Source organism: Eschrichtius robustus, chromosome 10 (assembly GCF_028021215.1).
Source record: "Eschrichtius robustus isolate mEscRob2 chromosome 10, mEscRob2.pri, whole genome shotgun sequence".
Classification (NCBI taxonomy): Eukaryota; Metazoa; Chordata; class Mammalia; order Artiodactyla; family Eschrichtiidae; genus Eschrichtius; species Eschrichtius robustus.
In genome coordinates this window covers 91,469,873-91,492,065 of record NC_090833.1, presented here as the reverse complement: position 1 = coordinate 91,492,065, position 22,193 = coordinate 91,469,873, and positions in this window count along the sequence as shown.

The window sequence follows — 22,193 nt, the reverse complement described above, 5'->3', positions numbered from 1 at the left end:
GCCATGCCTGCTGTGAGTATAAGGCTGACAACCAGTGTTTTTAAGGGAGCTTCAAGGGGCATAAGAGGAGCTTTCAAAGTGGGAAAACAAGGCCAGTCCCATCAGGCACCATCTCCAGGTTGACACGCAGCGTAAGTGTCTCTGGCTTCTGGCAGGTCAAAAGAGACCTAGCTACTTCCCTGGCTCTTCCCTTATTCAACTTTTCTACCTAAGGTGCTCTGCGTGTAGCGAACTGCTTAGATGAAAGACTGCCCTAGGACTCCTAGGGTCCTGTGCCTCTCCCAACATTCTGAAGTGTCACACACAAAACTGTGCTGTAGTGGAAGTTGCAGTGCAAGCTGCCTTTCTCCTTGAGATACGGTGACTTCAGGTATGAGGTCCTAGAAGGACTTGTAAGCAGAGAGTTTTCTCAGTACTGCTCAGACTAGGGCAACTAGGGCGACTTCCATGGTATGCTGGACTTGCTAGGACCGTGTTCATGAAGCCGTTGGTGAGCTGGGGATATCTAGCTCGCCCAAGGAAGAGGGCAGCGTGTGACTCTTCACTCGACCTACGCAGGGCCACCCTGAATGGCCTACGGGTCTGAGTGTGGCCCAGCAAGCCCAGGGGAGCCTGGGGGTACTCAGGGTCCTTGTACGGAAACGAGAGCTGCCGCGAGGGTCTACGAGTCCTGAAAAGCTTACTAGCGTTCAACTAAAGCAGAAGAGCGGCTAAGGCCTCAGGGAAGCTGCTGCACGCCTACTCCGCTGCATGGCATATCAGGGCCCTCCCTCGAAGCTAGGCCTCACTTTGAGTTTCCCTTTAGCTAGAGAACAGGACAGGATGAGCTCTGAGTCAGAAACTGGAATACGTGTTTCTTCGTGAAACCTCTTTTTCCCTCTCACAGCCATGCCTGTCGTGAGTATAAGCCCGACAGCAACAGTGTTTTTCAGTTAGCTTCTAGCTTCTAGGCGCATAAAAGGAGCTTTCATGATGGGACAGCAAGGCTAGCCCCATCAGGTCCTGTTTCCAGACTGACACACTGCACAAGTAGCTGTGGTTTCTAAGAGGTCAAAAGAGACCTAGCTACCTGCTTGGCTCTTCCCAGAATCAATTTTTCTGCACAGGGTGTTGTACGTGTAGTGAAGTGCCTAGACAGTAGACTGCCCTAGGTCTCTACGAGCCCTGTGCATGTCGCAAAGCCTGAAGTGTTACACAGACTACTGTGCTTTAGTGGAAGTTGGAATGCAAGCCGTCTTTCTCCTTGAGATAGGGTAACTTCAGGTATGAGGTCCTCGAAGGACTTCAAAGCAGAGAGTTTTACTCAGTACAGCTCAGATTCGGGTGAGGAGGCAGACTTCCATGGTTTGCTGGCCTCGCTAGAGCCGTGTTCCTGAGGCTGATGGTGAGCTGAGGAAATCTGGCTTTCCCAAGAAAGAGTGCAGTTTGTTATCTTTCACTCGGCCTAAAAAGGGGCACACTGAACGGCCTACGGGTCTGAGTGTGGCCCAGCAAGCCCAGGGGAGTCCTGGGGTACTCAGAGTTCTTGTACGGAAATGGGTACTGACATGAGTGGGCCTGGAGTCCTGAGAAGAGTAGTACCTTTAAATTAATGCAGAACTGCGACTAAGACCTCAAGGAAAATGCTGCACCACTACCCTTCTGGAGGGCAAATCAGAGCCTTAGGTCGAGGGTAGGGCGCACGCTGAGATTCCCCTTCGCTCTAGTGCAATGCAGGATATGCTCCCCACCAGGGCCTGGAAGCAGCACCCTCTTTCTTTCGAGAAAACTCATTTTCTTCCAGAGCCATGCCTGGAGTGAGGACAAGTCCGACAACCACAGTGTTTTTCAGGTAGCTTCAAGGCCGCATGAATGGAGCTTTCAAGACGGGAAAGCAAGGCTTGTCTCCTAAGGCCGCCATTTCCAGGCTGACACGCAGAAGAAGCATCTGTGGTTTCTAACAGGTCAAAAGAGACCTAGCTCCTCACTGGGTCCTTGGAGAATCCACTTTTCTATGCAGGGTGTTCTGCGTGTAGCGAACTGCCTCAATGAAAGGATTCCCTAGGTGTCCTGGGCTCCTGGGCATCTTCCACAAGCCTGCGGCGTTACACCAGAAAGTGTGCTCTAGTTGCACTTGGACCACAAGCCGACTTTCTCCTAGAGGTTGGTTGAATTCAGCTAGGAGCTGGTAGAAGGAATTGTAAGCAAAGAGTTTTCCTCAGGACAAATCGGACTACTGTAAGCAGGCAGACTTGCATGGCATGCTGCACCTACTACAACCGTGTTCCAGAGGCTGTTGGTGAGCTGAGGAAATCGAGCTCCCCCGAGGGAGCGTGCATCATGCTGCCCTTCACTCGGCACAGACACGGGTACTCCGAAGGGTCTACGTGTCTGAATGTTGATCTCCAACTCAGGAGAGCCTGGGGGGAACTCAGTGTCTTTGTACGGAAACGGGTTCAGACGCAATGGAGCAGGAGTCCTGAGAAGATTAGTACCGTTACACTAAGGCAGAAGTGCGACTAAAGCCTCATGGAAGCTGCACACTCCTACCCTGCTGCCTGGCGTATCAGGGCCCTCCTTGGAAGCTAGGCCTCACTTTGAGATTCCCTTTAGCTATAGAACAGGACAGGATGAGCTCTGACCGAGAAACTGGGATACCCTGTTTCTTCGTGAAACCGTTCTTTCCCTCTCACAGCCATGCCTGCCGTGAGTATAAGGCTGACAACCACAGTGTTTTTAAGGGAGCTTCAAGGCGCATAAGAGGAGCTTTCAAAGTGGGAAAACAAGGCCAGTCCCATCAGGCACCATCTCCAGGTTGACACGCAGCGTAAGTGTCTCTGGCTTCTGGCAGGTCAAAAGAGACCTAGCTACCTCCCTGGCTCTTCCCTTATTCAACTTTTCTACCTAAGGTGCTCTGCGTGTAGCGAACTGCTTAGATGAAAGACTGCCCTAGGACTCCTAGGGTCCTGTGCCTCTCCCAACATTCTGAAGTGTCACACACAAAACTGTGCTGTAGTGGAAGTTGCAGTGCAAGCTGCCTTTCTCCTTGAGATACGGTGACTTCAGGTATGAGGTCCTAGAAGGACTTGTAAGCAGAGAGTTTTTCTCAGTACCGCTCAGACTAGGGCAACTAGGACGACTTCCATGGTATGCTGGACTTGCTAGGACCGTGTTCATGAAGCCGTTGGTGAGCTGGGGATATCTAGCTCGCCCAAGGAAGAGGGCAGCGTGTGACTCTTCACTCGACCTACGCAGGGCCACCCTGAATGGCCTACGGGTGTGAGTGTGGCCCAGCAAGCCCAGGGGAGCCTGGGGGTACTCAGGGTCCTTGTACGGAAACGAGTGCTGCCGCGAGGGGTCTACGAGTCCTGAAAAGCTTAGTAGCGTTCAACTAAAGCAGAAGAGCGGCTAAGGCCTCAGGGAATCTGCTGCACGCCTACTCCGCTGCATGGCATATCAGGGCCCTCCCTCGAAGCTAGGCCTCACTTTGAGTTTCCCTTTAGCTAGAGAACAGGACAGGATGAGCTCTGAGTCAGAAACTGGAATACGTGTTTCTTCGTGAAACCTCTTTTTCCCTCTCACAGCCATGCCTGTCGTGAGTATAAGCCCGACAGCAACAGTGTTTTTCAGTTAGCTTCTAGCTTCTAGGCGCATAAAAGGAGCTTTCATGATGGGACAGCAAGGCTAGCCCCATCAGGTCCTGTTTCCAGACTGACACACTGCACAAGTAGCTGTGGTTTCTAAGAGGTCAAAAGAGACCTAGCTACCTGCTTGGCTCTTCCCAGAATCAATTTTTCTGCACAGGGTGTTGTACGTGTAGTGAAGTGCCTAGACAGTAGACTGCCCTAGGTCTCTACGAGCCCTGTGCATGTCGCAAAGCCTGAAGTGTTACACAGACTACTGTGCTTTAGTGGAAGTTGGAATGCAAGCCGTCTTTCTCCTTGAGATAGGGTAACTTCAGGTATGAGGTCCTCGAAGGACTTCAAAGCAGAGAGTTTTACTCAGTACAGCTCAGAATCGGGTGAGGAGGCAGACTTCCATGGTTTGCTGGCCTCGCTAGAGCCGTGTTCCTGAGGCTGATGGTGAGCTGAGGAAATCTGGCTTTCCCAAGAAAGAGTGCAGTTTGTTATCTTTCACTCGGCCTAAAAAGGGGCACACTGAAGGGCCTACGGGTCTGAGTGTGGCCCAGCAAGCCCAGGGGAGTCCTGGGGTACTCAGAGTTCTTGTACGGAAATGGGTACTGACATGAGTGGGCCTGGAGTCCTGAGAAGAGTAGTACCTTTAAATTAATGCAGAACTGCGACTAAGACCTCAAGGAAAATGCTGCACCAATACCCTTCTGGAGGGCAAATCAGAGCCTTAGGTCGAGGGTAGGGCGCACGCTGAGATTCCCCTTCGCTCTAGTGCAATGCAGGATATGCTCCCCACCAGGGCCTGGAAGCAGCACCCTCTTTCTTTCGAGAAAACTCATTTTCTTCCAGAGCCATGCCTGGAGTGAGGACAAGTCCGACAACCACAGTGTTTTTCAGGTAGCTTCAAGGCCGCATGAATGGAGCTTTCAAGACGGGAAAGCAAGGCTTGTCTCCTAAGGCCGCCATTTCCAGGCTGACACGCAGAAGAAGCATCTGTGGTTTCTAACAGGTCAAAAGAGACCTAGCTCCTCACTGGGTCCTTGGAGAATCCACTTTTCTATGCAGGGTGTTCTGCGTGTAGCGAACTGCCTCAATGAAAGGATTCCCTAGGTGTCCTGGGCTCCTGGGCATCTTCCACAAGCCTGCGGCGTTACACCAGAAAGTGTGCTCTAGTTGCACTTGGACCACAAGCCGACTTTCTCCTAGAGGTTGGTTGAATTCAGCTAGGAGCTGGTAGAAGGAATTGTAAGCAAAGAGTTTTCCTCAGGACAAATCGGACTACTGTAAGCAGGCAGACTTGCATGGCATGCTGCACCTACTACAACCGTGTTCCAGAGGCTGTTGGTGAGCTGAGGAAATCGAGCTCCCCCGAGGGAGCGTGCATCATGCTGCCCTTCACTCGGCACAGACACGGGTACTCCGAAGGGTCTACGTGTCTGAATGTTGATCTCCAACTCAGGAGAGCCTGGGGGGAACTCAGTGTCTTTGTACGGAAACGGGTTCAGACGCAATGGAGCAGGAGTCCTGAGAAGATTAGTACCGTTACACTAAGGCAGAAGTGCGACTAAAGCCTCATGGAAGCTGCACACTCCTACCCTGCTGCCTGGCGTATCAGGGCCCTCCTTGGAAGCTAGGCCTCACTTTGAGATTCCCTTTAGCTATAGAACAGGACAGGATGAGCTCTGACCGAGAAACTGGGATACCCTGTTTCTTCGTGAAACCGTTCTTTCCCTCTCACAGCCATGCCTGCCGTGAGTATAAGGCTGACAACCACAGTGTTTTTAAGGGAGCTTCAAGGCGCATAAGAGGAGCTTTCAAAGTGGGAAAACAAGGCCAGTCCCATCAGGCACCATCTCCAGGTTGACACGCAGCGTAAGTGTCTCTGGCTTCTGGCAGGTCAAAAGAGACCTAGCTACCTCCCTGGCTCTTCCCTTATTCAACTTTTCTACCTAAGGTGCTCTGCGTGTAGCGAACTGCTTAGATGAAAGACTGCCCTAGGACTCCTAGGGTCCTGTGCCTCTCCCAACATTCTGAAGTGTCACACACAAAACTGTGCTGTAGTGGAAGTTGCAGTGCAAGCTGCCTTTCTCCTTGAGATACGGTGACTTCAGGTATGAGGTCCTAGAAGGACTTGTAAGCAGAGAGTTTTTCTCAGTACCGCTCAGACTAGGGCAACTAGGACGACTTCCATGGTATGCTGGACTTGCTAGGACCGTGTTCATGAAGCCGTTGGTGAGCTGGGGATATCTAGCTCGCCCAAGGAAGAGGGCAGCGAATGACTCTTCACTCGACCTACGCAGGGCCACCCTGAATGGCCTACGGGTGTGAGTGTGGCCCAGCAAGCCCAGGGGAGCCTGGGGGTACTCAGGGTCCTTGTACGGAAACGAGTGCTGCCGCGAGGGGTCTACGAGTCCTGAAAAGCTTAGTAGCGTTCAACTAAAGCAGAAGAGCGGCTAAGGCCTCAGGGAAGCTGCTGCACGCCTACTCCGCTGCATGGCATATCAGGGCCCTCCCTCGAAGCTAGGCCTCACTTTGAGTTTCCCTTTAGCTAGAGAACAGGACAGGATGAGCTCTGAGTCAGAAACTGGAATACGTGTTTCTTCGTGAAACCTCTTTTTCCCTCTCACAGCCATGCCTGTCGTGAGTATAAGCCCGACAGCAACAGGGTTTTTCAGTTAGCTTCTAGCTTCTAGGCGCATAAAAGGAGCTTTCATGATGGGACAGCAAGGCTAGCCCCATCAGGTCCTGTTTCCAGACTGACACACTGCACAAGTAGCTGTGGTTTCTAAGAGGTCAAAAGAGACCTAGCTACCTGCTTGGCTCTTCCCAGAATCAATTTTTCTGCACAGGGTGTTGTACGTGTAGTGAAGTGCCTAGACAGTAGACTTCCCTAGGTCTCTACGAGCCCTGTGCATGTCGCAAAGCCTGAAGTGTTACACAGACCACTGTGCTTTAGTGGAAGTTGGAATGCAAGCCGTCTTTCTCCTTGAGATACGGTGACTTCAGATATGAGGTCTTCGAAGGACTTCAAAGCAGAGAGTTTTACTCAGTACAGCTCAGAATCGGGTGAGGAGGCAGACTTCCATGGTTTGCTGGCCTCGCTAGAGCCGTGTTCCTGAGGATGATGGTGAGCTGAGGAAATCGAGCTCCCTTGAGGGAGCGTGCATCATGCTGCCCTTCACTCGGCACAGACACGGGTACTCCGAAGGGTCTACGTGTCTGAATGTTGATCTCCAACTCAGGAGAGCCTGGGGGGTACTCAGTGTCTATGTACGGAAACGGGTTCAGACGCAATGGACCTGGAATCCTGAGAAGATTAGTACCGTTACACTAATGCAGCAGTTCGACTAAGACCTCATGGAAGCTGCGCACTCCTACCCTGCTGCCTGGCATATCAGGGCCCTCCTTGGAAGCTAGGCCTCACTTTGAGATTCCCTTTAGCTATAGAACAGGACAGGATGAGCTCTGACCGAGAAACTGGGATACCCTGTTTCTTCGTGAAACCGTTCTTTCCATCTCATAGCCATGCCTGCCGTGAGTATAAGGCTGACAACCAGTGTTTTTTAGGGAGCTTCAAGGGGCATAAGAGGAGATTTCAAAGTGGGAAAACAAGGCCAGTCCCATCAGGCACCATCTCCAGGTTGACACGCAGCGTAAGTGTCTCTGGCTTCTGGCAGGTCAAAAGAGACCTAGCTACCTCCCTGGCTCTTCCCTTATTCAACTTTTCTACCTAAGGTGCTCTGCGTGTAGCGAACTGCTTAGATGAAAGACTGCCCTAGGACTCCTAGGGTCCTGTGCCTCTCCCAACATTCTGAAGTGTCACACACAAAACTGTGCTGTAGTGGAAGTTGCAGTGCAAGCTGCCTTTCTCCTTGAGATACGGTGACTTCAGGTATGAGGTCCTAGAAGGACTTGTAAGCAGAGAGTTTTTCTCAGTACTGCTCAGACTAGGGCAACTAGGACGACTTCCATGGTATGCTGGACTTGCTAGGACCGTGTTCATGAAGCCGTTGGTGAGCTGGGGATACCTAGCTCGCCCAAGGAAGAGGGCAGCGTGTGACTCTTCACTCGACCTACGCAGGGCCACCCTGAATGGCCTACGGGTGTGAGTGTGGCCCAGCAAGCCCAGGGGAGCCTGGGGGTACTCAGGGTCCTTGTACGGAAACGAGTGCTGCCGCGAGGGGTCTACGAGTCCTGAAAAGCTTAGTAGCGTTCAACTAAAGCAGAAGAGCGGCTAAGGCCTCAGGGAAGCTGCTGCACGCCTACTCCGCTGCATGGCATATCAGGGCCCTCCCTCGAAGCTAGGCCTCACTTTGAGTTTCCCTTTAGCTAGAGAACAGGACAGGATGAGCTCTGAGTCAGAAACTGGAATACGTGTTTCTTCGTGAAACCTCTTTTTCCCTCTCACAGCCATGCCTGTCGTGAGTATAAGCCCGACAGCAACAGTGTTTTTCAGTTAGCTTCTAGCTTCTAGGCGCATAAAAGGAGCTTTCATGATGGGACAGCAAGGCTAGCCCCATCAGGTCCTGTTTCCAGACTGACACACTGCACAAGTAGCTGTGGTTTCTAAGAGGTCAAAAGAGACCTAGCTACCTGCTTGGCTCTTCCCAGAATCAATTTTTCTGCACAGGGTGTTGTACGTGTAGTGAAGTGCCTAGACAGTAGACTGCCCTAGGTCTCTACGAGCCCTGTGCATGTCGCAAAGCCTGAAGTGTTAAACAGACCACTGTGCTTTAGTGGAAGTTGGAATGCAAGCCGTCTTTCTCCTTGAGATACGGTGACTTCAGATATGAGGTCTTCGAAGGACTTCAAAGCAGAGAGTTTTACTCAGTACAGCTCAGAATCGGGTGAGGAGGCAGACTTCCATGGTTTGCTGGCCTCGCTAGAGCCGTGTTCCTGAGGCTGATGGTGAGCTGAGGAAATCTGGCGTTCCCAAGAAAGAGTGCAGTTTGTTATCTTTCACTCGGCCTAAAAAGGGGCACACTGAACGGCCTACGGGTCTGAGTGTGGCCCAGCAAGCCCAGGGGAGTCCTGGGGTACTCAGAGTTCTTGTACGGAAATGGGTACTGACATGAGTGGGCCTGGAGTCCTGAGAAGAGTAGTACCTTTAAACTAATGCAGAACTGCGACTAAGGCCTCAAGGAAAATGCTGCACCACTACCCTTCTGGAGGGCAAATCAGAGCCTTAGGTCGAGGGTAGGGCGCACGCTGAGATTCCCCTTCGCTCTAGTGCAATGCAGGATATGCTCCCCACCAGGGCCTGGAAGCAGCACCCTCTTTCTTTCGAGAAAACTCATTTTCTTCCAGAGCCATGCCTGGAGTGAGGACAAGTCCGACAACCACAGTGTTTTTCAGGTAGCTTCAAGGCCGCATGAATGGATCTTTCAAGACGGGAAAGAAAGGCTTGTCTCCTAAGGCCGCCATTTCCAGGCTGACACGCAGAAGAAGCATCTGTGGTTTCTAACAGGTCAAAAGAGACCTAGCTCCTCACTGGGTCCTTGGAGAATCCACTTTTCTATGCAGGGTGTTCTGCGTGTAGCGAACTGCCTCAATGAAAGAATTCCCTAGGTGTCCTGGGCTCCTGGGCATCTTCCACAAGCCTGCGGCGTTACACCAGAAAGTGTGCTCTAGTTGCACTTGGACCACAAGCCGACTTTCTCCTAGGGGTTGGTTGACTTCAGCTAGGAGCTGGTAGAAAGAATTGTAAGCAAAGAGTTTTCCTCAGGTCAGCTCGGACTACTGTAAGCAGGCAGACTTGCATGGCATGCTGCACCTACTTCAACCGTGTTCCTGAGGCTGTTGGTGAGCTGAGGAAATCGAGCTCCCCCGAGGGAGCGTGCATCATGCTGCCCTTCACTCGGCACAGACACGGGTACTCCGAAGGGTCTAAGTGTCTGAATGTTGATCTCCAAATCAGGAGAGCCTGGGGGGTACTCAGTGTCTTTGTACGGAAACGGGTTCAGAAGCAATGGAGCAGGAGTCCTGAGAAGATTAGTACCGTTACACTAAGGCAGAAGTGCGACTAAAGCCTCATGGAAGCTGCGCACTCCTACCCTGCTGCCTGGCGTATCAGGGCCCTCCTTCGAAGCTAGGCCTCACTTTGAGATTCCCTTTAGCTATAGAACAGGACAGTATGAGCTCTGACCGAGAAACTGGGATACCCTGTTTCTTCGTGAAACCGTTCTTTCCCTCTCACAGCCATGCCTGCCGTGAGTATAAGGCTGACAACCACAGTGTTTTTAAGGGAGCTTCAAGGCGCATAAGAGGAGCTTTTAAAGTGGGAAAACAAGGCCAGTCCCATCAGGCACCATCTCCAGGTTGACACGCAGCGTAAGTGTCTCTGGCTTCTGGCAGGTCAAAAGAGACCTAGCTACCTCCCTGGCTCTTCCCTGATTCAACTTTTCTACCTAAGGTGCTCTGCGTGTAGCGAACTGCTTAGATGAAAGACTGCCCTAGGACTCCTAGGGTCCTGTGCCTCTCCCAACATTCTGAAGTGTCACACACAAAACTGTGCTGTAGTGGAAGTTGCAGTGCAAGCTGCCTTTCTCCTTGAGATACGGTGTCTTTAGGTATGAGGTCCTAGAAGGACTTGTAAGCAGAGAGTTTTTCTCAGTACTGCTCAGACTAGGGCAACTAGGACGACTTCCATGGTATGCTGGACTTGCTAGGACCGTGTTCATGAAGCCGTTGGTGAGCTGGGGATATCTAGCTCGCCCAAGGAAGAGGGCAGCGTGTGACTCTTCACTCGACCTACGCAGGGCCACCCTGAATGGCCTACGGGTCTGAGTGTGGCCCAGCAAGCCCAGGGGAGCCTGGGGGTACTCAGGGTCCTTGTACGGAAACGAGTGCTGCCGCGAGGGGTCTACGAGTCCTGAAAAGCTTACTAGCGTTCAACTAAAGCAGAAGAGCGGCTAAGGCCTCAGGGAAGCTGCTGCACGCCTACTCCGCTGCATGGCATATCAGGGCCCTCCCTCGAAGCTAGGCCTCACTTTGAGTTTCCCTTTAGCTAGAGAACAGGACAGGATGAGCTCTGAGTCAGAAACTGGAATACGTGTTTCTTCGTGGAACCTCTTTTTCCCTCTCACAGCCATGCCTGTCGTGAGGATAAGCCCGACAGCAACAGTGTTTTTCAGGTAGCTTCTAGCTTCTAGGCGCATAAAAAGAGCTTTCATGATGGGACAGCAAGGCTAGCCCCATCAGGTCCTGTTTCCAGACTGACACACTGCACAAGTAGCTGTGGTTTCTAAGAGGTCAAAAGAGACCTAGCTACCTGCTTGGCTCTTCCCAGAATCAATTTTTCTGCACAGGGTGTTGTACGTGTAGTGAAGTGCCTAGACAGTAGACTGCCCTAGGTCTCTACGAGCCCTGTGCATGTCCCAAAGCCTGAAGTGTTACACAGACCACTGTGCTTTAGTGGAAGTTGGAATGCAAGCCGTCTTTCTCCTTGAGATACGGTGACTTCAGATATGAGGTCCTGGAAGGACTTCAAAGCAGAGAGTTTTACTCAGTACAGCTCAGAATCGGGTGAGGAGGCAGACTTCCATGGTTTGCTGGCCTCGCTAGAGCCGTGTTCCTGAGGCTGATGGTGAGCTGAGGAAATCTGGCTTTCCCAAGAAAGAGTGCAGTTTGTTATCTTTCACTCGGCCTAAAAAGGGGCACACTGAAGGGCCTACGGGTCTGAGTGTGGCCCAGCAAGCCCAGGGGAGTCCTGGGGTACTCAGAGTTCTTGTACGGAAATGGGTACTGACATGAGTGGGCCTGGAGTCCTGAGAAGAGTAGTACCTTTAAACTAATGCAGAACTGCGACTAAGGCCTCAAGGAAAATGCTGCACCACTACCCTTCTGGAGGGCAAATCAGAGCCTTAGGTCGAGGGTAGGGCGCACGCTGAGATTCCCCTTCGCTCTAGTGCAATGCAGGATATGCTCCCCACCAGGGCCTGGAAGCAGCACCCTCTTTCTTTCGAGAAAACTCATTTTCTTCCAGAGCCATGCCTGGAGTGAGGACAAGTCCGACAACCACAGTGTTTTTCAGGTAGCTTCAAGGCCGCATGAATGGAGCTTTCAAGACGGGAACGCAAGGCTTGTCTCCTAAGGCCGCCATTTCCTGGCTGACACGCAGAAGAAGCATCTGTGGTTTCTAACAGGTCAAAAGAGACCTAGCTCCTCACTGGGTCCTTGGAGAATCCACTTTTCTATGCAGGGTGTTCTGCGTGTAGCGAACTGCCTCAATGAAAGAATTCCCTAGGTGTCCTGGGCTCCTGGGCATCTTCCACAAGCCTGCGGCGTTACACCAGAAAGTGTGCTCTAGTTGCACTTGGACCACAAGCCGACTTTCTCCTAGAGGTTGGTTGACTTCAGCTAGGAGCTGGTAGAAAGAATTGTAAGCAAAGAGTTTTCCTCAGGACAGCTCGGACTACTGTAAGCAGGCTGACTTGCATGGCATGCTGCACCTACTTCAACCGTTTTCCTGAGGCTGTTGGTGAGCTGAGGAAATCGAGCTCCCCCGAGGGAGCGTGCATCATGCTGCCCTTCACTCGGCACAGACACGGGTACTCCGAAGGGTCTAAGTGTCTGAATGTTGATCTCCAACTCAGGAGAGCCTGGGGGGAACTCAGTGTCTTTGTACGGAAACGGGTTCAGACGCAATGGAGCAGGAGTCCTGAGAAGATTAGTACCGTTACACTAAGGCAGAAGTGCGACTAAAGCCTCATGGAAGCTGCGCACTCCTACCCTGCTGCCTGGCGTATCAGGGCCCTCCTTCGAAGCTAGGCCTCACTTTGAGATTCCCTTTAGCTATAGAACAGGACAGTATGAGCTCTGACCGAGAAACTGGGATACCCTGTTTCTTCGTGAAACCGTTCTTTCCCTCTCACAGCCATGCCTGCCGTGAGTATAAGGCTGACAACCACAGTGTTTTTAAGGGAGCTTCAAGGCGCATAAGAGGAGCTTTTAAAGTGGGAAAACAAGGCCAGTCCCATCAGGCACCATCTCCAGGTTGACACGCAGCGTAAGTGTCTCTGGCTTCTGGCAGGTCAAAAGATACCTAGCTACCTCCCTGGCTCTTCCCTGATTCAACTTTTCTACCTAAGGTGCTCTGCGTGTAGCGAACTGCTTAGATGAAAGACTGCCCTAGGACTCCTAGGGTCCTGTGCCTCCCCCAACATTCTGAAGTGTCACACACAAAACTGTGCTGTAGTGGAAGTTGCAGTGCAAGCTGCCTTTCTCCTTGAGATACGGTGTCTTTAGGTATGAGGTCCTAGAAGGACTTGTAAGCAGAGAGTTTTTCTCAGTACTGCTCAGACTAGGGCAACTAGGACGACTTCCATGGTATGCTGGACTTGCTAGGACCGTGTTCATGAAGCCGTTGGTGAGCTGGGGATATCTAGCTCGCCCAAGGAAGAGGGCAGCGTGTGACTCTTCACTCGACCTACGCAGGGCCACCCTGAATGGCCTACGGGTCTGAGTGTGGCCCAGCAAGCCCAGGGGAGCCTGGGGGTACTCAGGGTCCTTGTACGGAAACGAGTGCTGCCGCGAGGGGTCTACGAGTCCTGAAAAGCTTACTAGCGTTCAACTAAAGCAGAAGAGCGGCTAAGGCCTCAGGGAAGCTGCTGCACGCCTACTCCGCTGCATGGCATATCAGGGCCCTCCCTCGAAGCTAGGCCTCACTTTGAGTTTCCCTTTAGCTAGAGAACAGGACAGGATGAGCTCTGAGTCAGAAACTGGAATACGTGTTTCTTCGTGGAACCTCTTTTTCCCTCTCACAGCCATGCCTGTCGTGAGTATAAGCCCGACAGCAACAGGGTTTTTCAGTTAGCTTCTAGCTTCTAGGCGCATAAAAGGAGCTTTCATGATGGGACAGCAAGGCTAGCCCCATCAGGTCCTGTTTCCAGACTGACACACTGCACAAGTAGCTGTGGTTTCTAAGAGGTCAAAAGAGACCTAGCTACCTGCTTGGCTCTTCCCAGAATCAATTTTTCTGCACAGGGTGTTGTACGTGTAGTGAAGTGCCTAGACAGTAGACTTCCCTAGGTCTCTACGAGCCCTGTGCATGTCGCAAAGCCTGAAGTGTTACACAGACCACTGTGCTTTAGTGGAAGTTGGAATGCAAGCCGTCTTTCTCCTTGAGATACGGTGACTTCAGATATGAGGTCTTCGAAGGACTTCAAAGCAGAGAGTTTTACTCAGTACAGCTCAGAATCGGGTGAGGAGGCAGACTTCCATGCTTTGCTGGCCTCGCTAGAGCCGTGTTCCTGAGGATGATGGTGAGCTGAGGAAATCGAGCTCCCTTGAGGGAGCGTGCATCATGCTGAACTTCACTCGGCACAGACACGGGTACTCCGAAGGGTCTACGTGTCTGAATGTTGATCTCCAACTCAGGAGAGCCTGGGGGGTACTCAGTGTCTATGTACGGAAACGGGTTCAGACGCAATGGACCTGGAATCCTGAGAAGATTAGTACCGTTACACTAATGCAGCAGTTCGACTAAGACCTCATGGAAGCTGCGCACTCCTACCCTGCTGCCTGGCATATCAGGGCCCTCCTTGGAAGCTAGGCCTCACTTTGAGATTCCCTTTAGCTATAGAACAGGACAGGATGAGCTCTGACCGAGAAACTGGGATACCCTGTTTCTTCGTGAAACCGTTCTTTCCATCTCATAGCCATGCCTGCCGTGAGTATAAGGCTGACAACCAGTGTTTTTTAGGGAGCTTCAAGGGGCATAAGAGGAGATTTCAAAGTGGGAAAACAAGGCCAGTCCCATCAGGCACCATCTCCAGGTTGACACGCAGCGTAAGTGTCTCTGGCTTCTGGCAGGTCAAAAGAGACCTAGCTACCTCCCTGGCTCTTCCCTTATTCAACTTTTCTACCTAAGGTGCTCTGCGTGTAGCGAACTGCTTAGATGAAAGACTGCCCTAGGACTCCTAGGGTCCTGTGCCTCTCCCAACATTCTGAAGTGTCACACACAAAACTGTGCTGTAGTGGAAGTTGCAGTGCAAGCTGCCTTTCTCCTTGAGATACGGTGACTTCAGGTATGAGGTCCTAGAAGGACTTGTAAGCAGAGAGTTTTTCTCAGTACTGCTCAGACTGGGGCAACTAGGACGACTTCCATGGTATGCTGGACTTGCTAGGACCGTGTTCATGAAGCCGTTGGTGAGCTGGGGATACCTAGCTCGCCCAAGGAAGAGGGCAGCGTGTGACTCTTCACTCGACCTACGCAGGGCCACCCTGAATGGCCTACGGGTGTGAGTGTGGCCCAGCAAGCCCAGGGGAGCCTGGGGGTACTCAGGGTCCTTGTACGGAAACGAGTGCTGCCGCGAGGGGTCTACGAGTCCTGAAAAGCTTAGTAGCGTTCAACTAAAGCAGAAGAGCGGCTAAGGCCTCAGGGAAGCTGCTGCACGCCTACTCCGCTGCATGGCATATCAGGGCCCTCCCTCGAAGCTAGGCCTCACTTTGAGTTTCCCTTTAGCTAAAGAACAGGACAGGATGAGCTCTGAGTCAGAAACTGGAATACGTGTTTCTTCGTGAAACCTCTTTTTCCCTCTCACAGCCATGCCTGTCGTGAGTATAAGCCCGACAGCAACAGGGTTTTTCAGTTAGCTTCTAGCTTCTAGGCGCATAAAAGGAGCTTTCATGATGGGACAGCAAGGCTAGCCCCATCAGGTCCTGTTTCCAGACTGACACACTGCACAAGTAGCTGTGGTTTCTAAGAGGTCAAAAGAGACCTAGCTACCTGCTTGGCTCTTCCCAGAATCAATTTTTCTGCACAGGGTGTTGTACGTGTAGTGAAGTGCCTAGACAGTAGACTGCCCTAGGTCTCTACGAGCCCTGTGCATGTCGCAAAGCCTGAAGTGTTAAACAGACCACTGTGCTTTAGTGGAAGTTGGAATGCAAGCCGTCTTTCTCCTTGAGATACGGTGACTTCAGATATGAGGTCTTCGAAGGACTTCAAAGCAGAGAGTTTTACTCAGTACAGCTCAGAATCGGGTGAGGAGGCAGACTTCCATGGTTTGCTGGCCTCGCTAGAGCCGTGTTCCTGAGGCTGATGGTGAGCTGAGGAAATCTGGCGTTCCCAAGAAAGAGTGCAGTTTGTTATCTTTCACTCGGCCTAAAAAGGGGCACACTGAAGGGCCTACGGGTTTGAGTGTGGCCCAGCAAGCCCAGGGGAGTCCTGGGGTACTCAGAGTTCTTGTACGGAAATGGGTACTGACATGAGTGGGCCTGGAGTCCTGAGAAGAGTAGTACCTTTAAACTAATGCAGAACTGCGACTAAGGCCTCAAGGAAAATGCTGCACCACTACCCTTCTGGAGGGCAAATCAGAGCCTTAGGTCGAGGGTAGGGCGCACGCTGAGATTCCCCTTCGCTCTAGTGCAATGCAGGATATGCTCCCCACCAGGGCCTGGAAGCAGCACCCTCTTTCTTTCGAGAAAACTCATTTTCTTCCAGAGCCATGCCTGGAGTGAGGACAAGTCCGACAACCACAGTGTTTTTCAGGTAGCTTCAAGGCCGCATGAATGGATCTTTCAAGACGGGAAAGAAAGGCTTGTCTCCTAAGGCCGCCATTTCCAGGCTGACACGCAGAAGAAGCATCTGTGGTTTCTAACAGGTCAAAAGAGACCTAGCTCCTCACTGGGTCCTTGGAGAATCCACTTTTCTATGCAGGGTGTTCTGCGTGTAGCGAACTGCCTCAATGAAAGAATTCCCTAGGTGTCCTGGGCTCCTGGGCATCTTCCACAAGCCTGCGGCGTTACACCAGAAAGTGTGCTCTAGTTGCACTTGGACCACAAGCCGACTTTCTCCTAGGGGTTGGTTGACTTCAGCTAGGAGCTGGTAGAAAGAATTGTAAGCAAAGAGTTTTCCTCAGGACAGCTCGGACTACTGTAAGCAGGCAGACTTGCATGGCATGCTGCACCTACTTCAACCGTGTTCCTGAGGCTGTTGGTGAGCTGAGGAAATCGAGCTCCCCCGAGGGAGCGTGCATCATGCTGCCCTTCACTCGGCACAGACACGGGTACTCCGAAGGGTCTAAGTGTCTGAATGTTGATCTCCAACTCAGGAGAGCCTGGGGGGTACTCAGTGTCTTTGTACGGAAACGGGTTCAGAAGCAATGGAGCAGGAGTCCTGAGAAGATTAGTACCGTTACACTAAGGCAGAAGTGCGACTAAAGCCTCATGGAAGCTGCGCACTCCTACCCTGCTGCCTGGCGTATCAGGGCCCTCCTTCGAAGCTAGGCCTCACTTTGAGATTCCCTTTAGCTATAGAACAGGACAGTATGAGCTCTGACCGAGAAACTGGGATACCCTGTTTCTTCGTGAAACCGTTCTTTCCCTCTCACAGCCATGCCTGCCGTGAGTATAAGGCTGACAACCACAGTGTTTTTAAGGGAGCTTCAAGGCGCATAAGAGGAGCTTTTAAAGTGGGAAAACAAGGCCAGTCCCATCAGGCACCATCTCCAGGTTGACACGCAGCGTAAGTGTCTCTGGCTTCTGGCAGGTCAAAAGAGACCTAGCTACCTCCCTGGCTCTTCCCTGATTCAACTTTTCTACCTAAGGTGCTCTGCGTGTAGCGAACTGCTTAGATGAAAGACTGCCCTAGGACTCCTAGGGTCCTGTGCCTCTCCCAACATTCTGAAGTGTCACACACAAAACTGTGCTGTAGTGGAAGTTGCAGTGCAAGCTGCCTTTCTCCTTGAGATACGGTGTCTTTAGGTATGAGGTCCTAGAAGGACTTGTAAGCAGAGAGTTTTTCTCAGTACTGCTCAGACTAGGGCAACTAGGACGACTTCCATGGTATGCTGGACTTGCTAGGACCGTGTTCATGAAGCCGTTGGTGAGCTGGGGATATCTAGCTCGCCCAAGGAAGAGGGCAGCGTGTGACTCTTCACTCGACCTACGCAGGGCCACCCTGAATGGCCTACGGGTGTGAGTGTGGCCCAGCAAGCCCAGGGGAGCCTGGGGGTACTCAGGGTCCTTGTACGGAAACGAGTGCTGCCGCGAGGGGTCTACGAGTCCTGAAAAGCTTACTAGCGTTCAACTAAAGCAGAAGAGCGGCTAAGGCCTCAGGGAAGCTGCTGCACGCCTACTCCGCTGCATGGCATATCAGGGCCCTCCCTCGAAGCTAGGCCTCACTTTGAGTTTCCCTTTAGCTAGAGAACAGGACAGGATGAGCTCTGAGTCAGAAACTGGAATACGTGTTTCTTCGTGGAACCTCTTTTTCCCTCTCACAGCCATGCCTGTCGTGAGGATAAGCCCGACAGCAACAGTGTTTTTCAGGTAGCTTCTAGCTTCTAGGCGCATAAAAAGAGCTTTCATGATGGGACAGCAAGGCTAGCCCCATCAGGTCCTGTTTCCAGACTGACACACTGCACAAGTAGCTGTGGTTTCTAAGAGGTCAAAAGAGACCTAGCTACCTGCTTGGCTCTTCCCAGAATCAATTTTTCTGCACAGGGTGTTGTACGTGTAGTGAAGTGCCTAGACAGTAGACTGCCCTAGGTCTCTACGAGCCCTGTGCATGTCCCAAAGCCTGAAGTGTTACAGAGACCACTGTGCTTTAGTGGAAGTTGGAATGCAAGCCGTCTTTCTCCTTGAGATACGGTGACTTCAGATATGAGGTCCTGGAAGGACTTCAAAGCAGAGAGTTTTACTCAGTACAGCTCAGAATCGGGTGAGGAGGCAGACTTCCATGGTTTGCTGGCCTCGCTAGAGCCGTGTTCCTGAGGCTGATGGTGAGCTGAGGAAATCTGGCTTTCCCAAGAAAGAGTGCAGTTTGTTATCTTTCACTCGGCCTAAAAAGGGGCACACTGAAGGGCCTACGGGTCTGAGTGTGGCCCAGCAAGCCCAGGGGAGTCCTGGGGTACTCAGAGTTCTTGTACGGAAATGGGTACTGACATGAGTGGGCCTGGAGTCCTGAGAAGAGTAGTACCTTTAAACTAATGCAGAACTGCGACTAAGGCCTCAAGGAAAATGCTGCACCACTACCCTTCTGGAGGGCAAATCAGAGCCTTAGGTCGAGGGTAGGGCGCACGCTGAGATTCCCCTTCGCTCTAGTGCAATGCAGGATATGCTCCCCACCAGGGCCTGGAAGCAGCACCCTCTTTCTTTCGAGAAAACTCATTTTCTTCCAGAGCCATGCCTGGAGTGAGGACAAGTCCGACAACCACAGTGTTTTTCAGGTAGCTTCAAGGCCGCATGAATGGAGCTTTCAAGACGGGAACGCAAGGCTTGTCTCCTAAGGCCGCCATTTCCTGGCTGACACGCAGAAGAAGCATCTGTGGTTTCTAACAGGTCAAAAGAGACCTAGCTCCTCACTGGGTCCTTGGAGAATCCACTTTTCTATGCAGGGTGTTCTGCGTGTAGCGAACTGCCTCAATGAAAGAATTCCCTAGGTGTCCTGGGCTCCTGGGCATCTTCCACAAGCCTGCGGCGTTACACCAGAAAGTGTGCTCTAGTTGCACTTGGACCACAAGCCGACTTTCTCCTAGAGGTTGGTTGACTTCAGCTAGGAGCTGGTAGAAAGAATTGTAAGCAAAGAGTTTTCCTCAGGACAGCTCGGACTACTGTAAGCAGGCAGACTTGCATGGCATGCTGCACCTACTTCAACCGTTTTCCTGAGGCTGTTGGTGAGCTGAGGAAATCGAGCTCCCCCGAGGGAGCGTGCATCATGCTGCCCTTCACTCGGCACAGACACGGGTACTCCGAAGGGTCTAAGTGTCTGAATGTTGATCTCCAACTCAGGAGAGCCTGGGGGGAACTCAGTGTCTTTGTACGGAAACGGGTTCAGACGCAATGGAGCAGGAGTCCTGAGAAGATTAGTACCGTTACACTAAGGCAGAAGTGCGACTAAAGCCTCATGGAAGCTGCGCACTCCTACCCTGCTGCCTGGCGTATCAGGGCCCTCCTTCGAAGCTAGGCCTCACTTTGAGATTCCCTTTAGCTATAGAACAGGACAGTATGAGCTCTGACCGAGAAACTGGGATACCCTGTTTCTTCGTGAAACCGTTCTTTCCCTCTCACAGCCATGCCTGCCGTGAGTATAAGGCTGACAACCACAGTGTTTTTAAGGGAGCTTCAAGGCGCATAAGAGGAGCTTTTAAAGTGGGAAAACAAGGCCAGTCCCATCAGGCACCATCTCCAGGTTGACACGCAGCGTAAGTGTCTCTGGCTTCTGGCAGGTCAAAAGATACCTAGCTACCTCCCTGGCTCTTCCCTGATTCAACTTTTCTACCTAAGGTGCTCTGCGTGTAGCGAACTGCTTAGATGAAAGACTGCCCTAGGACTCCTAGGGTCCTGTGCCTCCCCCAACATTCTGAAGTGTCACACACAAAACTGTGCTGTAGTGGAAGTTGCAGTGCAAGCTGCCTTTCTCCTTGAGATACGGTGTCTTTAGGTATGAGGTCCTAGAAGGACTTGTAAGCAGAGAGTTTTTCTCAGTACTGCTCAGACTAGGGCAACTAGGACGACTTCCATGGTATGCTGGACTTGCTAGGACCGTGTTCATGAAGCCGTTGGTGAGCTGGGGATATCTAGCTCGCCCAAGGAAGAGGGCAGCGTGTGACTCTTCACTCGACCTACGCAGGGCCACCCTGAATGGCCTACGGGTCTGAGTGTGGCCCAGCAAGCCCAGGGGAGCCTGGGGGTACTCAGGGTCCTTGTACGGAAACGAGTGCTGCCGCGAGGGGTCTACGAGTCCTGAAAAGCTTACTAGCGTTCAACTAAAGCAGAAGAGCGGCTAAGGCCTCAGGGAAGCTGCTGCACGCCTACTCCGCTGCATGGCATATCAGGGCCCTCCCTCGAAGCTAGGCCTCACTTTGAGTTTCCCTTTAGCTAGAGAACAGGACAGGATGAGCTCTGAGTCAGAAACTGGAATACGTGTTTCTTCGTGAAACCTCTTTTTCCCTCTCACAGCCATGCCTGTCGTGAGTATAAGCCCGACAGCAACAGGGTTTTTCAGTTAGCTTCTAGCTTCTAGGCGCATAAAAGGAGCTTTCATGATGGGACAGCAAGGCTAGCCCCATCAGGTCCTGTTTCCAGACTGACACACTGCACAAGTAGCTGTGGTTTCTAAGAGGTCAAAAGAGACCTAGCTACCTGCTTGGCTCTTCCCAGAATCAATTTTTCTGCACAGGGTGTTGTACGTGTAGTGAAGTGCCTAGACAGTAGACTGCCCTAGGTCTCTACGAGCCCTGTGCATGTCCCAAAGCCTGAAGTGTTACACAGACCACTGTGCTTTAGTGGAAGTTGGAATGCAAGCCGTCTTTCTCCTTGAGATACGGTGACTTCAGATATGAGGTCCTGGAAGGACTTCAAAGCAGAGAGTTTTACTCAGTACAGCTCAGAATCGTGTGAGGAGGCAGACTTTCATGGTTTGCTGGCCTCGCTAGAGCCGTGTTCCTGAGGCTGATGGTGAGCTGAGGAAATCTGGCTTTCCCAAGAAAGAGTGCAGTTTGTTATCTTTCACTCGGCCTAAAAAGGGGCACACTGAACGGCCTACGGGTCTGAGTGTGGCCCAGCAAGCCCAGGGGAGTCTTGGGGTACTCAGAGTTCTTGTACGGAAATGGGTACTGACATGAGTGGGCCTGGAGTCCTGAGAAGAGTAGTACCTTTAAACTAATGCAGAACTGCGACTAAGGCCTCAAGGAAAATGCTGCACCACTACCCTTCTGGAGGGCAAATCAGAGCCTTAGGTCGAGGGTAGGGCGCACGCTGAGATTCCCCTTCGCTCTAGTGCAATGCAGGATATGCTCCCCACCAGGGCCTGGAAGCAGCACCCTCTTTCTTTCGAGAAAACTCATTTTCTTCCAGAGCCATGCCTGGAGTGAGGACAAGTCCGACAACCACAGTGTTTTTCAGGTAGCTTCAAGGCCGCATGAATGGAGCTTTCAAGACGGGAAAGAAAGGCTTGTCTCCTAAGGCCGCCATTTCCAGGCTGACACGCAGAAGAAGCATCTGTGGTTTCTAACAGGTCAAAAGAGACCTAGCTCCTCACTGGGTCCTTGGAGAATCCACTTTTCTATGCAGGGTGTTCTGCGTGTAGCGAACTGCCTCAATGAAAGAATTCCCTAGGTGTCCTGGGCTCCTGGGCATCTTCCACAAGCCTGCGGCGTTACACCAGAAAGTGTGCTCTAGTTGCACTTGGACCACAAGCCGACTTTCTCCTAGAGGTTGGTTGACTTCAGCTAGGAGCTGGTAGAAAGAATTGTAAGCAAAGAGTTTTCCTCAGGACAGCTCGGACTACTGTAAGCAGGCAGACTTGCATGGCATGCTGCACCTACTACAACCGTGTTCCTGAGGCTGTTGGTGAGCTGAGGAAATCGAGCTCCCCCGAGGGAGCGTGCATCATGCTGCCCTTCACTCGGCACAGACACGGGTACTCCGAAGGGTCTACGTGTCTGAATGTTGATCTCCAACTCAGGAGAGCCTGGGGGGAACTCAGTGTCTTTGTACGGAAACGGGTTCAGACGCAATGGAGCAGGAGTCCTGAGAAGATTAGTACCGTTACACTAAGGCAGAAGTGCGACTAAAGCCTCATGGAAGCTGCGCACTCCTACCCTGCTGCCTGGCGTATCAGGGCCCTCCTTCGAAGCTAGG